Source organism: Elephantulus edwardii, unplaced genomic scaffold (assembly GCF_000299155.1).
Source record: "Elephantulus edwardii isolate Elephantulus edwardi_28Jun2011 unplaced genomic scaffold, EleEdw1.0 scaffold00028, whole genome shotgun sequence".
Lineage (NCBI taxonomy): Eukaryota > Metazoa > Chordata > Mammalia > Macroscelidea > Macroscelididae > Elephantulus > Elephantulus edwardii.
Genome location: NW_006399778.1, coordinates 87747 through 105666, shown reverse-complemented (window position 1 = coordinate 105666; position 17920 = coordinate 87747).

The following is a 17920-nucleotide window of genomic DNA, read 5'->3' as shown; positions in this document are numbered from 1 at the left end:
CATTTCTGTTACCTTCAGGAAGCAGGCCAATTTGGGAAATGGCAGATGCATTAAGAACTGTCTTTTCCTGAAATGTTGCGGATCGGTTACGGCAAACTGAACAGCGACCGTCAAGGAAAATTGTCACTCTGGGCTCTTTTTTGACCCCAGCAGCTATGAGGAAGCAGCCGAAGCTTCGATGAGAGCCAAGGGGAAGCTCCGCACCCGAACGACTGGGCCGCCAGCTTTAATCCAAGACTGCCGACACCTACATGAGTTTAATGCTTTACTACGAAACCGGTTCTGCATTCTTCGCTTTACTTACTACTTTTCAGATCACTCCGTACAAGACTTGAGATCAAATTACTTTCCAAAGGTTATCTTTGAATCTTTTTAAATAAAGACCAGAGAATCGAAATCGCCCTTATACGGGCTGGGGACGTTCATTAGCGTGACTTGTAAGCAGAAGTCACAGGGAAAAGTCACCCTGTGACTCGAATCCTGGTCAGACCCACACCAGCTTTCCGCTTGTGCCCCCCGTCACTCACCTGTCAGCCGAGGGCGCGGGGCAGCGCGGGCGGAGGTGCGGCCGAGGCATCGCCTCGTGGACTTGGGCCCGAGCAGTGGCGGACATGCGGCCCAGGCTGCAGGCCCCGCTCCGCTGTAACACACAACATCCCGCGACCTCGAAAGGTTGTCTCTGACCTTTGCGGGATTTTAGCGGCCTGACCCAGCTAGGGGATAGGAAAAAAATTAAGGTGGGTGAGGATTCCAGGGATGCCTTCCGTCAAGCTGCACGAGGAGGTAATGGCGACAGGAAGAAAGGACGAAAATGAGCGGAATCGTGGTTTATATAGAGCCTGCGACTCGCTGCCGTGCCTGGCGATTGGACTAGCACCGGGCGCATTGCCGCTGGGAGTTGTAGTTCATTGGCTCTCTCCGCGAGGGCGGAACGTCACCATCCCCTATATATTGTGATGCGTGGCGTTCGTGCCATCCGGAGGACTCAGCGACTTTAAGAACTACAGAACTTAGCCTTACTTTATCCTGTGCTATCTTCATTATCTCTAATATACTACAGCCCATTGTTCATTCACTGAGCCAATCTATCTTCTTGAAGGTCTTCCTCTTTCTGACCCTCTGCCTTTCTCCCATCACTTTTCTGACAGTTTGCCCTACTGTGGTGGCTTGTGTGTTGCTGTGATGCTGGAAGTTATGCCACTGATATTTCAGGTACCAACAAGGTCATTATTGATGGATAGGTTTCAGCAGAGCTTCTAGACAGACTAAAAAGTAGGTCATCCAACTCCAAAATAACAGGCCTTTAAAAACTATGTACACAAAACAACTATCAGGTATCACCTCACCCCAGTAAGCAAAGCAAAATTTAACAGAACAGCAAACAACAAACTGGAATCCTTATAAATTGCTAGTGGGAGTGTAAAATGGTGCAACCACTATGGAAGGCAGTATGGCACTTTCTCAAGAAATTGCAAGTAGAAATACCATTTGATTCAGCAATCCCACTACTGGGAATATACCCCAAAGAAACCATAACTGCCACCCAAGCAGATATATGCACACCCATGTTTATAGCAGCTTTGCTCACAATAGCAAAAACTTGGTAACAACCCAAGAGCCCATCAACAAATGAATGGATAGAGAAGCTCTGGTATATTCACACAATGGAATACTATGCTGCGGTGAAAAACAAAGAACTCATGAAATATTCAAAATGGATGACCCTGGAGGACATTATGCTGAGTGAAATAGAGCAGTCACAGAAGGATAAATACTGCTTAGTGCCACTGTTGTAAAAAGGGACTGACCTCGGGGTTGGGGGGAGACTGAATAAGGTGGGATAAATTATGTATACTGCATTGGAGCAGATGAGGGAGAGAACTGTTTAAAAGGGATATATGATTAGGAATTATTGTCATGACAGGAGTCCAGAACGAAGGCTGCATAGTGGAGTGGACTTGAGGGGAGGGATTGTATAACAATAAAATAATTTTTCTTTTACTTTTCAAAGAGAGGAGGCAACTGGGGTCAGGGAGGGAGGTTGTGCAGGGAGAAAAGTGCAACAATGAATGAATGGAAATCCAAAGTCTCTGTAAACGTTCATTAAAATTAATAAAGATTTTTTTAAAGGGGGAAAAAAACCCAACAGATATATGATTGGATAATGTCATATCAGAACAAGGACTGCATAGTAGAGTGTACCTGGGGGGAGGGATTGTATAAAAATGAAAGAACTTTTACTTTTCAAAGAGAAGAGGGAACTAGGGGGGTGGGGGGAGGTTGAGCAGGGGGAAAATTGCAACAATTAATGAAAGGAAATCCAAAGTCTCTGTAAACTTTCAATCAAATTAATTAATTTAAAAAATTAAAAACTATGTACAGCGGAGGGAGCTCTGGCGGCCTAGTGGCAAGAAGCTGCACTGCAATCCCAAAGGCACACAGTTCAAGAGTCCACAGCTGCTCTGTGGGAGAAGCTTCAGCACTCTCCTCCCATGTGGTTACTGCTGCTGAAAACCCATCAGAGTCAGTTCTGACTAGATGGTATGCAACAACAACATGGACAACAGAAGAACACAGCAAGTTATAAAAGACCATGGCCTGAATCGGGTGCACCTTAGTCTTCAAAATGTCTTTTCTCCTCAGTAATTTGGAGAGGTTTCTGACAGTGGACTAGTTTCAGTGCAACATGCTTCCTGATCTCATGACTGCTGGTAGCAACGTTGTTTATTGTGCATCCAAATAAGATGAAATCTTCTCCACATATAATTTCAGTCCAGTGATAAGGATTTTTTACTTTTTGATGTCGAGAAGCAATCTACATTGAAGGCTCTAGTCTTCGAGCTCTGTAGCAAAGGTTTCAAGTTCTCCTCACTTTCAGCAAGCAAGGCTGTGTCATCTATATCGTGCAGGTTGTTGAAGACTCTTCTTCCGATCTTGATTCTACATTTTTCTTCAAAGAGTCTAGCTTTTTAAATTATTTGTTTAGTGTACAGAATGGAGGTCCTATTCCTTGGAAAGGGACATTATGCTTGGAAAAGTGGAGAGGCAGCAAAAGAGAGGAAGACTTTCAACCAGAGGGATTGACGTGGTGCCGCAATGGGTTCATCAGGGATGATGAGGGTGGCACAGGATAGGATGGGTTTCAGATCTGTTGTTCAGAGGGTCGATAATGAGTCAACTTGATAGCTGTAACAACAACCAACACCACCTTTCCCTGCGTGATGTCTCCTTCCAAAGATTTTTCCAGGGGAACTTCAGATTAAGACAGACTAAGCAGCAGGATTGGCTATCCACTTCTGAAATATCATGCCTTCGAAATGCCTATGAATAACAGAGGAACACTGTTAGGTATGGTATTGAAAGTAGAGCCCCTCAGATTGGAAGACACTAAAATATGAGGTGAAACAGATGCAAACACCCATTCATAATTGCAATGCGGAATGCATAAAGTGTGAATCTAGGTAAATTAGAAGCTGTAAAAAATGAAATGGAACTCATAAAGATCAACATCCTATATAGTAGTGAGCTGACATCTACTGGTATCGTCCACTTATATAAACATAACAGCTGTTCTGTCAGGAGTGACAAATTAAGGAAGAATTGTGTTACATTCATCATCAAAAAGAACATTGCAAGGTCAATCCTTAAGTATAATATTGAGAATGATAGAGCGCTATCCACACCAACAACTAAAGGTAAACATGAAGATAATAAGGATTTCTACCAACCAAGCTTCTCCTCGGAGACAAGGATTCTGAAGCTCTGTCTCACATACTTTGGGCAGGTTGCCTGAGACACCGGTCCTTGGAGAAGGGCATCAAGCTTGGAAAGGTGGAGAGACATTGCAGAAGGGGAAGACCCAAGATGAAATGGATTGACACAGTGACTGGGATAACAGAGAGACTGGCTCAGGACACGGTAGGCTTCAGAGCTATTGTCTATAGAGTCACTCTATGAGTCTTAGGTAACTCAATGACACATAACAATAACAACAACAACGAGCATTCAGGGGATCTGGAAATATATTGCATTGGTCTAACATTTCCCTGATTCAGGTCATGGTCTTTCAATCATTTGCTCTGCATTAAGAGCTGGACAATGAATAAAGATGCAGAAGAAGAATTGATGCCTTTGAACTATGTTATTGGAGAAGACCACTGAATATTCCATGGACTGACGAGAGAACAAACATATGACTTGGAAAGAGTGCAGCTAGAGTGCTCCTTGGAGGCAAGGACAGTCAACTTTTATCTCACATACTTTTGGTGTTTTGCTAGGAAAAGTTATTGCTTGGTAAAGGACATCATGCTTGAAAAGGTGGAGGGTCAGTGAAGGAGAGGGAGACCCTCAAGAAGATGGATTAAAAGGGTGACTGCAAGGGAGCTCTGGTGGCCTAGTGGCAAGAAGCTGCACTGCAATCCCAGAGATACATGGTTTGAATCCACCAGTTGTTCTGCTTGAGAAGGAGGGGCAATCTCCTCCTGTACCAGTCAGATCCAATTTGACAGTACACATACACACAAAAATAATAAAAAATATTTTTTTAAAAAAGCGATGTCTGCAGAAATGGGCTCAAGTGTGTCAGAGATGATGAGGATGGCAGGATAAGACAGGGCTCACATCTAAGAGGGTTCACAGGGTCTCTAAGAGTCACGGTAGGCTCGATGGTACCTAACAGTAACAACAAATCACATGGAAGGAGATTATACGTCTTTCTTCCTTGGAGGAGCTAGCCACCTGCATTTGGTGGCAGCATAAATCCTTAGCCACTAGGCCACGTCTTAGCATTTGCACCACCCTGGAACTCCATATAAATGATGACTAGAATTTATTTAAATAATTAATGCACGATTGAATTAATTAATAAATAAAAAGGACACAAAGTCCTACGGCTAGTACACATTAAAGTTGGAACTAGTACTCACATGTATCTAATAAAAATGTGCATACACTTCGCTGCTGTGAAGTGTTCTACCCAGAGGTGGATCCCGAGATTTGCCTCGTTGCGTCGAAGAGGAAGCTGAGTTTGGGGTGGGATTTGCCTCTGGGTCAAGTGGTGAGTCTGTGGCAAGAGTCAGCAGACGTGGGGACCTGGGTCCCCAGTGCAATCTGCGGCAGGCACATGACCTAGAGTGTGGTGGGAGGGAGGAAGTGCAAGGAGGCTAATGCTGACTGAGCATTGTCTGTGTGCTGACTAGAAAGGCTTCTGGAAGGGCTGCCTTTAAACTGCTTTTCCAGCTCTTTCATGACACTTACCTTTGCCCTGTTGTTCCTGCCTGAAGTGACCTTCTTCACAAACCTCCCCAGCTCCCACTGGTCTGTGGAGGCCCTGCTTTAGAATCATCTCTTCTGAGAAGTCTTTTCTAACTCTTCGGCTTGCTAAGTCGGGCTCTATTACAGCGTTTGGCTAACTGACTGAATGACTGGATGAATAACACTTGAAAACTGTCATTTATTCAACCATAAGTATTTACTGAGTTTCTATTTTGTGTCAAATGTTTGTGTCCAGTATTCAAGGACCCAGGAGGGACAGACATCACAGGAGAGAACAGGGTGGCATGTGGTCTGAGGGAGCATCCAGTGAAAGCCTCAGAGCATGAGGGATCTAAAGTGAGGCCTGAAATAGGAGTTGGTTAACCTTTGAACAGTAGAGGATTGTCCCGTCAGAGGTTCTGAGGAGTCAGAGGGTGACTAAGAACAAATGCTTTTGAGCAGAAGCAAAAGAGATGAGGCGAACATTCTGGCAGATGAGTTGTTAAGCTCTGATCTAGAGAAGCCTAGTAGGTAGGAGTGGGCCAACCCCATGGTTTGGACAGAATTAGGAGTTAGGAATCCCAACACACACCTCCTTTCCAACGTTCCCCAACAGACAGGTCTTGGTGAAGATGCAGCCAGCGTGCTCTTTGGGGGTAAAGGTGATGAAGCTTTGTCTCACTTACTTTGGGCATGTGGCTAGGAGAGGTTAGTCTTTGGAGAAGAACATCATGCTTGGAAAGGTGGAGGGATGACGAAGGAGAGGAAGAGCCTCACCAGATGGATTGACACAGTGACTGCAGCAATGGGCTCGAGTGTGTCAGAGATTGTGAGGATGGCACAGGATGGGGCAGGGTTTAGGTCTGTTGTTCATGGGATCGCTATGAGTCATACTCAACTCAATGGCACTGAACAACAGCAACAACTACAACTCGCTTTTCTAGGCATGTAGTAAGCAGAGACGTTGACTTCCTGACCTCGCTGGGCAGCCTGACAGAAACTCATGGATTCTTTCAGAATTGCGGTTACTGAATGGAAAAGCCTTGACTCACAGGGTCCTGGTGTAGAACAGAACCCTGGCTGATCCAGCCCCCTCTTCACTATCTCTGCTTTCTTCAAGAGCTTTATTGGAGTCAATGTGTTAGTTCATCTCCTTGAGGAATTTCCTCGTTTTTTGCTGACCTTTCCAAGCACAATGTCCTTTTTCTGGGACTGCTTCCTCCTGACACAGTGCCCAAACTGTGTGCGTCGAAGTGCCAGCATTCCAGCTCCTAAGGAGGGCTCTGGCTGTGCTTCTCCCAAGACAGATTTGTTTGTTCTTTTGGCAGTTCATGGGTTATTCAATATTCTTTCCCAACAGCACAATTCAAAGGCATCAATTTTTGGTCTTCCTTCTTCATTGAACAACTTTCACATGTATATGAAGCAGTTGAAAATACCAAGGTCATGATCATTTCAGTCTTTAAAGTGATGTTATTGTCCAGCAGCAATAGCAAAGTTATACAGGGCAGCAAGCAAATTCTGGCAAGGTTTGGGAAGATTAGAACTCTTATTCTCTTCTGGTGGAATGCTGTCTGGCATTTTCTCAAAAATTTGGAAATAGAAATACTATTGACCCAGCAATTCCACGACTGGCAGTATACTCTAAAGAAACCAGAGCCACGACTCAAACAGATGTATGCACACCCATGTTTATTGCTGCATTATTCACAATAGCAAAGAGATGGAAGCAAGCCAAGTTGCCCATCAACAAATGAATGGATAGAAAAACTATGGTATATTCACACAATGAAATACTACACAGCACTGAAACACAAGGAACTCGTAAAACATTATACAACATAGGTGACCCTGGAGGACATTATGTTGAGTGAAATATCTCAGTCACAAAAGGAGAAAGGGTAAGAATAGGAAGAATGGATAGATAATGAACACCGCATTGGAATAGATGAGGGAAGGAACTGTCTGAAAGAATATATGGTATGGTTAGGTATTATATGTATGGTAACAATCTGGAACAAGAGGTACACTGTGGAGTGGGCTCGGGAGGAGGAAGGAATTGAAACAATGAAGGAATAGAAACCCAATCGTTCAGCAAATTTTTGTTGAAACCGTAATAAAAAAAATAAAGTTATATTATTGCCAGATAATGAGCCTTAAATAATTACTAGAAAGTTAGGCAGATCTGCAGAAGGGAAAGTACATGTTTATTATAGAATAAGAAAGGTATAGAGTTAAAAGAGAATAAGAAAATCCTTCAGGAGGAGAACACGCAGAGTGTGGGAGGAATGCAAGTGTGTCTTCCTGAGCAACAAATGCTGAGTTTTTCTGGGACTATTTCACACAAAAAGGGGGTTTTAAAGGAATAAAATGAGCAGTGATGCTTACAGAGCCTCAGCCAGATGGCTCCAACTCTCCATCCTCTTCTGTGTGTACGTAACCTCAAGATGGAGTCAAGTGCAAGCAAATCTAGGATGTGGTGGCAGGACTCATTCGGGATGCTGATGCATGTACATGTCACTCGAATCAGTGGTTCAGATCGCACTCATTTCTCCACGTCACTATCTTAAGTCACTACTTGGTAGGAAACATGCTCTGCATGTAACTCAGTACTGTTTCTCTTCTGAAAAACACCTGTGTTCTGTGTTGACTTTAGATGTTAAAATGTTATTCCTTGGGTGTTAAGACAATATCCTTTTTTGAAGTGAGGCCCTTGCTGTTTCTTATCACTTTATTTATGTTTTAACAAATGCTTAACTAGATATAAGTCAGTAAATGTGCATAAACCACAATGCTAGAATTTATGAAGGTAAGCAGGTTTCTGTGATTTTTTTCTTTCATGTTTTCGTAATCTCTTAGGTCAGGTGAGCTGGTTCTTTTTCTTGTTCTTTCCCCCTTCTTAGTTCCCTAGATCAACACCCCGGCTCTTTAGGACTGTTTAGAAGTCCTTGGTAGCAGATTTGCTCACCAAAATGCATCCTTTGGTTTCTTGACTGCTGCTTCCACGGATGTGGACTGAAGATTGAAGTAAAACTAAATCCTTGACTATTTCAGTCTTTTCTGCATCTTTCATGATGCTCTTTATTGGTCTAGTCATTAGAATTTTTGTTTTCTTTGTGTTAAGGTATAATGGACACTGAAAGGTACAGTCTTTGAACATCATTAAGTGCTTCAAGTCTTCTCCATTTTCTGTAGACAAGATAGTGTTATTTTTTCGTTTGTTTACTTGATTATTGGTTTGCATACAAAATTTGTATACATTGTTTCACATTTTTCTTTATCACAATGTGTATCCCAAGTCTTCCTCCAATTCTGATGCCACATTCTTCTTCCTATAGTCCAGCTTCTCAAATTGTTTGCTCAGTATAGAATGAATAATCCTGATGCGTGCCTTTCTTGCTTTTAAACCATGCAGTATCCACTTACTCTGTTTAAACAGCTGCTAGAACATAGGCTAGAAGCCTGTGGACAGGTTCTACATAAGTGTTCTGGAATTCCAGTTCTTCTCAATACTGGCTATAATTTATAACAATCCACACAGTCAGATGCCTTTTCATTGTCAATAAAACTCAAGTAAACATCTTTCTGGTATTCTCTGCTTTCAGCCAGGATCCGTCTGACATCAACAATGACATATCTATTCTGCTGCCTCTTCTTTTTTATTTTTAAATAATTTTACTTTTATACTGGTTTGCTTACAAAGTTCATATATGTTGTTTTTCACACTATCTTCATTCACATGGTGCTTCATACAATCACTCCTATTAATTATATTCCACTGGCTCTTCTGAATCCTTCTTGAATTCTGGCAGTTCCTTGTTGATATATCACTCCAGCCGTTTTTGAAAAAATCTTGCATGTAATATTAATGACATTGTGTGAAAATTTCTGCATTCTGTTAGATCATATCCCCCCCACCCCATATAAGCACTGACATGAATCTCTTCCAGTTATTTGGCCAGGTACTGCTTTTTTAATGTATTGATATGGATGAGTGAACATGTCCAGGGCTGCATCTGTTTTCCTAAAAACCTTAATTAGCATTCTATCAATTCCTGAAGCCCTACTTATTGCCAATTCTTTTTGTGAAGCTTGGACTTCTTACTTCAGTACTACTGGTTCCTAAACATAGTATACAATCTCCTGAAATGGTTGAGCAATTCTTCCCCCTCCCCAACCAGTTCTTTGTGGTTCTATGAATCTTCCTCAATCTTCTCTAGATGTTCTCTGTGTCCTTCAAGAAAATCCTTAAAAGCCTGTGCATGAAATCCTTCAGTCTTGCAGTTTAAGGCTTAAATGTATTCTTCAATTCTTTCAGATTGACAAATACTAAGTGGTTCTTACATTTTAGTTTTCTGTCTCCAGGTCTTTCTTTGTACATTCCATTACAGTGCTTTGCTTTGTCTTCATGAGTTGCCCTTTGAAATCTGCCCAGTTCTCTTTACTTCATCATTTCTTCCTTTTGCTTTAACTTTTGTATTTAATAGTGAATTTTAAAGTCTGTTAACTACTTTTTCAGTCTTTCCCCTCCCCCTTGTCATTTTAATGGCCTTTTGCATTTCTTCTTGTGATATGTCCTTGATGTCACCACTTCACAACTCTGGCCTTGGTCATTAATGTTCAATACATCAACTCTGTTCTTGAGATGGTCTCTAAATTCAGATAGGATAAACTCAAAGTAATTTTTTGGCTCCTGTGTATTTATGTCAATTTTCTTCCACTTCAGTTTTAACTGATATGTGAAAAGCTGATGCTCTGTGCCAGTCGTATTGCTGACCTTGTTCTGACTGCTGGTTTTGGGCTTCTCTCGTGCCTTTTTTGAGAGTTGTAGTAGACTTGATTCTTGTGTACATGTACACAAGATGAGGTACATGCATGGAGTTACTATTTGTGTTTCTTAAAAAAGATGTTTGCAATGGATAAACATTGGTTGTACAAAATTCTAACATTATGTGGCTTCATTTCTATCCTATATTTTCCACCACTAATCTTTCTTCATTTCCAATTTTTGTACTTCAAGAATCAGGTATTATTACAGTCTTCCAAAGAAAATCTGGACTTTTGGTTCTCCAGCCTGTGCTACCAGAAGCGGAAATAGTAACAAGGCTTAGGACCTAGGCCAACTTGGTGACTCATCCTGGCTTATCATTTCTTTTCTGAGTTACTTAACCTCCCTGAGTTCCCATTTCCTTATTTGTATGACAGACATAATAATAACACCTTATGAAGTTAGGAAATGCTTATGAAGTTACACAAGAAGCAAAAGTGATATTACAATTTTCGATAAATTGGTAACAACATAACATCCATCTGCAGTGGGATGGTGGAAGTTTTGCGGATATTAATGGGAGCAAACCTAAGGCTATTTGGGAAATGTTATTTTGTTATGTACCATTGAATCATCTTAGTTCCAAAAGACCCTGTGTACACAGATCCGAAGTCTGCCTGGTCCAGCACCTTTCTCACCCACTCCCCCTGTGCTTAAACCTACTTACTATTTCTGTGTCAGCCCATCCCCTTAAGGGTTTCCTCTCTTTCATTGACCCTCTACTTTTCCAAGGATGTTATTCTAATTCAGGGACTGATTCCTCCCGATAAAATGCTGTAGTAAGTGAGACATGGTCTCCTATAGCACACCTTGGCTGCATTTCTTCCAAGCAGATGAGAGTTTAAAGTCAGTCACTTCTCTGAGCCTTGCCTGTTCTTGTGTAGGAGATCTGACCTGTTTCCAGAGGGTCTTTGTCATTATGGACAAATAGATGTGATAGCTTGTGTCCAGTGCCATGAGATATAGCATTATCAGTACATTTTTATAGTGGACCTCCAGAAACAAGGGTAATTGAGGAAGATCAGGTTACCAGAAAAACTAGTCCTGTCCACTGTTCTGGGTCCACCTTGTAATAAAATGAATGGTACAATCCTGTAAATCCACTTAAATGTTATGTGGACCATTATTACCAAATTTTCACTCCTGAGTATCCCACCTTTAGCTCCCCTGTTGGTCATTCAGGCAAGTATGAATCTTTAGTTCCTGATCCAACTGTATAAGAAAGTGTCCTGTTTGTGGTCCAGTGAAGTAACCATTCTCACCTTTGTGACAATGATTGTGTCTTGGTCTGGACGTTTCTGTCCCTCAAATGAAGGTTTTAGTTAGCCGACTCTGTGATGTTGCTCTATATATGTTGTTGTTGATTTCCTTTGAGTCAAGCATGACTCATAGCGACCCTATGAACAAAAGGCTTGAAGCTCCTCTACAACTACTGACATTTATCAAAGTTTATAGGGCTTCTGGAGGCATGTTGTTTAGGAAGTGGATACCACTCCTGCTTCAAAACCTGTCATAGAATGTTATTGTTTTTATGTGCCATTGAGTCACTTGCAATGTATAGCGACCCTATGTACAGCAGCTCTGAACCCTTACCTGTCCTAAGACAGTTTTACTAACTCTGACACACCAACCCCCATTGTCCCAGTTACTGTATCAATCCATCTCATCCTGAGTCTCCCTCTCTTGCACTGTCCGTCTACCCTTCTGAGCATGATGACCTTCTCCAAGGACTGATCTCTCCTGGCCAAATACCAAAGTGAGGCAGAGCCTCAAAATCCTAGCCTCCAAGGAAAGACTTGGCTTCACCCTCTCCAAGACAGGCCTATTTGTTTTCTTGGCAGTCAATGGTATGTTCAAAACTCTTCTCCAGAACCACAACTCAAAGGCATCTATTCTTCTGTCATCCTTAGTCATTGTCCAACTCTCTGAACATAACAAGTAATAGAGAAGACCATAGCCTGGATTAGGCCTACCTTTGTATCTAAACTGGCATCATTGCTCTTCAGCACTCTGGAGAGGTCCATGACAGCAGATTTTCCCAATGCAATTCACCTTTTGACTTCCTGACTGCTGGTGTTTAGAGTGTTGATTGTGGATCTGAGCAAGCTGTAATTGCTAACAACCTCAATCTCTTCTTCATCTAATATGGTGCTGCCAATTGGCGCAATGGTAAGAATCTTTGTCTTCTTGATGTTGAGCTTCAATCCATATTGAAGATTACAGTCCTTGACATTTTTCAGCAAGTGCTTCAGGTCCTCCTCAGTTTCAGCAAGCAAGGTTATGTCATCTGTATATCATAGGTTGTTAAGTAGTCTTCCTCCAGTCCTGATGCCACACTCCTCCTCATAAAGCCCTGCTTCCCGAGTGATCTGTTCTGCATACAGATGCAAAAGGTACATGGACAGGATGCATCCCTGATACACTTTCCTGATTTTTAAGCATGCAGTGTTTCCTTGCTCTGTTCTGAGGATTGCTTTTTGGTCCAAATATAGGTTTCATATAAGCACGATCAAGTGTTCTGAGATTCCCATTTTCCTCAAGGTTAGCCAAAATGTATTGTTATCCACACAGTCAAATGCCTTTGTATAGTCAATGAAACACAGATAGACATTCTTCTGGTGCTCTCCGCTTTCTGCCGAGATCCATCTGACATTGGCAATGATGTCCCTAGCGCCACGACCTCTTCTAAACCCACTTTGTATTTCTAGTAGTTCTCTTTCAATGTACTGTTCAAGTCTTTTCTGGATAATCTTCAGCAGAATTTTGATATTAGTGTTATTGTTCAATAATTTCCACACTCTGTCAGGTCACCTTTTTTTTGAATGGGAATACATATGGATCTCTTCCAGTCAGTTGGCCAAGTAGTTGTCCTCCAGATTTCTTGGCACAACTTGGTGAGCATACTCAGGGCAGCATCTGTTTGCTAAAATATGTCAATTTGTATCCCATCAATTCCTGGGATTTTATTTTTTGCCAAGTCCTTCAGAGCAGCCTGTACTTCCTCCTTCATCACCATTGCCTCTTGATCATATATTGTTTCTTTAAATTCTTCGATGTCAGCCAATTCTTCTTGATACAATGACTCTGTATACTCCTTCCATCTCTTTTAATGCTTCCTGAATCATCCAAAGGTGGAGGGTCAGCTAAAGAGAGGAAGACCCTCAACCAGATGAATTGACACAGTGATTGCAGCATTGGGCTCACGTGTGCGAGGGATGATCAGGATGGCACAAGATAGGACAGGTTCAAATATTTTGTTCATTGGGTTATTATGGGTTGTACTTGACTTAATGACATCTAACAACAATAACAAAATAAACTGCACAGGAGGAGATTGACCATCTTTCTCCCAATTAAGTGTATCCAGACTGGTGGATTCGAATCTGCTGCCTTTGGGTTGACTGTACAACTTTCTATCCCCTATGCCACCAAAGCTGCGTAAATCTTTACAACAGACCTCCAGAAATAGATTTGATTGAGAAAGAATATTTACCAGAAGAAATACCTATAGCCCTCTCTTAATAAGTTGAATGGCATGTGCTTTTGACCACACTGTTAATTACACTTAACAAGTTATATGAGCCAATTGCTGCCAAATTCTGGCTTCTAGACATTCTCTTTTTAACTCCCCTGCTGGTCTTTCAACCAATTATAAATTTTGTAACCTTTAGTTCCTGATCCTTAGAGAGGGATAGTTATGTTCCTGCTCTGGTTCAGGTTGGGCTAAAGTTCAGTCTCTTAGAGGAAGAAAACAATTTGAAATTTAGTTTTGCGAACAAGAACTTTGTTTCTGATAGATAAGTTGTTCTTGTTGTTAGATACCATCTTTGCCTGTAAGGAATTTTGCCATCCCTGCCTCTAAGGAGCACTCGGGTTGTACTTCCTCCAAGACTTTGAGATGCATAGGAAGACCCTATGAAAAACATATCTGAACCTTGTCCTATACTTAATATGATATGCTCATGTGAATTGTTACTGTCACTGGGTCAATCCATCTTGTTGGAGATCTCTCTTTTCCAAGGACCGGTCCCTCCTAACCACATGCCTCGAGTATGAGGCAAAATTTCACCATCCTCGCCTTTTGGGCCTAATCTGGTTGGCACTGCCATCAAGACATAGTTGCTTGGTTTTTTAGCCGTCCGTGGGATATTCAGTACTCTTCTCCCAACACCACAACTCAAAGGCATTGATTTTTCTTCTGGAATTTTTATTCATTGCCAGATTTTCAGATGAACAAAACATTGCTGAAAAGAATGTGACTTAGATCAGATCAGGCACATCTTGGACTTTAAACCAGTGCTATTGTACTTTAACACTTTGGAGGGGTCCTTCACAGCAGATTCTCCCAATGCAACAAAATCTCCCAACAAAATCTTTTGATTTCCTGATTTCTACTGCCATAGATGTTGATTATGGATGGAAGTAAAATGAATAATTGACAATTTCAACCTTTCTTCCATCTATCATGATGCTTATTGGTCCAGTGGTGAGGATTTTTGTTTTCTTTTTTTTTTTTTTGAGATTTCATACAATCTATATATTTTTTATTTTTGTTTTCTTGATGTCTGTGTGTTGTCCATATTGAAGGCTATAGTCTTAGATCTTCTGCAATAAGTGCTTCACATACCTCTTCACTTTCAGTAAGCAAGGCTGTGTCATCTGCATAATTCAGGTTTTCAGTGATTCTTCCTCTAACCCTAATGTCACATTCTTCTTCATATAGTCTAGCTTCTTGAATGATTTGCTCAGCAAACAGATTGAATAGGTATGGAGAAAGGATATAGCCTTGACACACACTTTTCTTGCTTTTAAACCATACATACAGTGTTCCTTCGTTCTATTTGGACAACAGCTTTTAAATTTATGTATAGATTTCCCATGAGCACATTTAAGTGTTCTGGTATTCATATTCTTAAATGTTAGCTATAATCTGTGAGCCACACAGTCAAATGCCTTTGCATAGTCAATAAAGCATAAACAAACATCCTTCTGATATTCTGTGTTTTCAGATAAGGTCGATGTGATAAAAAAAATTCATATGGACATCAGCAATACGCCTAGTGCCATGGCCTCTTCTGAATTCAGCTTGAATTTTTATCATTTCCCTGTCAATTTAGTGTTCCAGGCATTTAAAAATAATCTTTAGCAAAATTTTATTTGCCTGTGATATTCATTATATTGTTTGACAATCTCCAATTCTGTTGGATCTCTTCCAGTCAGTTGCCAGGTAGCTATCCTCCAAATTTCTTAGCATAGACTTGTGAGCACAGCCAGGGATGCATCTGTTTGTTGAACCATGACTGATGATTGCTCACTGGAGATAAGTAATCCAATTATTCTTGTATGAGGTAAGGAATGGGATTGCAAAGGTCTGTGTCTGGTTTTGCCACGATAGACAAGAAAATATCTATAAGTCACATGAGAAGCACGTTTCTTGGTAGTAAGCTATTTTCCAAACACAAGAGGGCAAGGAGATTTCTGTAACTATCTGCAAAATAGATTGTCCTTGATAATTTAGAAAACTAGTTTAAAAAAAGTAAAACTATATTTACAAACTTTTTTAAAGCAGTACAGAAAAAATGCACACTTTTTGGAAGTTATTTTTAGAACAAAAAGGGAAAAGGGTGAATCTCTGCTTTTTAACAGGTAAAAGAGAAATCTTTTCTTTTTCATTTCATCACGCACTAAATCATGCAGTTTTTGTTGTTATGTGCTGTTGAGTCCAATTCACAGCAACTCTATGAACACAGATCTGAACGTTGTCCTCTCCTGAGCCATCCTCATTCTCTCGGACATGCTCGAGCCTGTTGCTGCAGTCACTGTGTCAGTCCATTTTTTGAGGATCTTCCTCTCTGTCACTGACCCTCCACCTTTCCCAGCATGCCTGATGTGCCTTTCCAAGGAAGGGCTCCTCAAAACACCATGCCCAAAGTTATATATAAGAGGAAGTTTGCCTTCCTAGTAAATTGTGAAGCGTGGCAATTCCAAAACACTTAACTGTATTCATGTGAAACTTATACAGAGACCAAAGATTTCATTTTATTTGGGTACACAATCAATGAAAGGAGCAATCAAGACAAAAGATACATTGCTTTGGGCAAATCTGCTGTAAAATATCTCTTTAAAGTGTTAAAGAGCAGAAGATGAAAGTGTACTTGACTCAAGCCATGGTATTTTCAGTCACTCATCTATCTATATCTTGGAGAGGGACATGCTACTGGGAAGGGTGGACTGTCAGTGAAGGAGAGGAGATCCTCATGCAGGTGGATTGACATGATGGCTTCAATGGGCTCTTGTGTGTCAGGAAGTGTGAGGATGGCACAGGATAGAACAAGGTTCAGATCTTTTGTTCATGGGTTGCGATGAGTCATGCTTGACTCCATGGCACCTAACAACAAGATCTGTCAGTTGCTGTGCTGTGTGGTTTGTGTGTGTAACTGCTGCTGGAAGCTGTACTAATGATATATAAAATACTAGCAAGGTCACCCTTGGTAGACAGGTTTCAGAGGAGCTTCTGAACTAAGAAAGACTCAGAAGTAGGTTGGAGCATCCATTTCTTCTTTTTTTGTGAGGAAAAAATTGTATTTAGAATTAACCAGCTGGACTCAGTTTAGATGATCCCAATTTTGTTGGCAACATCCAAAGCATCATAGTCAGGAGCAGGTTAAATATAGGCCTTCTTCTCTCCATCAGACCTAATCAAGGTGTTGCCCTTGGCTACATCAATGTCACAGAGCTTCTTTACAGCTTGTTTGATTTGGTGCTTGTTGGCCTTGACATCCACAGTGAACACAAGTGTGTTGTTATCGTCTATCTTCTTCATGGCTGATTCAGTGGTCAGGGGAAACTTGATGATGATCAAGCTTCTTTCTCCTGGGGGCGCTCTTTCAGGGGTATTTGAGTTGCCTTCAGAGTCTCAGAATCTTAGGCCACCAGAAAGTGGGTGACATGCGGATTTTTTTTTTGTAGCTGTGGCTGCCCTTCAGGACTGCCTTCTTGGCCTTTAACACCTTTGCTTTGGCTTCAGTTTTGGGAGGGGCAAGAGCTTCCTTCTTCACTTTCAGTGTCATCTTCATAGAAAGGGGACTGATCATCCACTTCTGAAAGAACAAGCCTTCCTTCGCTAAGCACAGTGGAAGAACATTGTTGGATATGGTACCAGAAGATGAGCCCCTCAGGTTGAAAGACACTCAAAAAGATCCTCCACGAGGTGGATTGACACAGCGACTGTAACAGTGGGCTTGAGCGTGTTGGAAATCACAAAGATGGTGCAAGATAGTGTTATTCATAGGCTCCTATGAGTCATAATCAACTTGTCAGCACCTAGCAACAAAACAACTCATGCTTAATGAAGCTGGACAATGAGCAAATAAGACTGAGAAAGAACTGATGTGTTTTAATTTTGGTGTTGAGGAAAAGTGTTGAATATGTCCTGGATTTCTCAGGGAGCTGGTTGGCAATAATTATGTCATTTTGTCTTTCTTGTTACTAACTCTAGGTTAATAATTTATTGTAAACTTCTCTTTATTGGGATAGAAATGTTTGGACATACAGGACAGAACATTTAATTAGCCTCTTTTTGGGTTAGTTTGATTTTTGGACTAGAGACTAATTGGACTGATGGGAAGAGATGAAGCCCTAAAGTTTCCAAACTGATAGTAATACCAGCTGGGTACAAGACATATGACAGCAGTTTTAATTATGGGCAACCAGAAAACTTGTTAATTGCTGCCCCTGAGCCTCCCTTCCCAGCCCTTTCCTGTGTACTGGACACTTGATAGGAGTAGTAGTTGTTGTTGTTGTTGTTATGTGCCGTCGAGTAGCTTGCGACTCATAGCG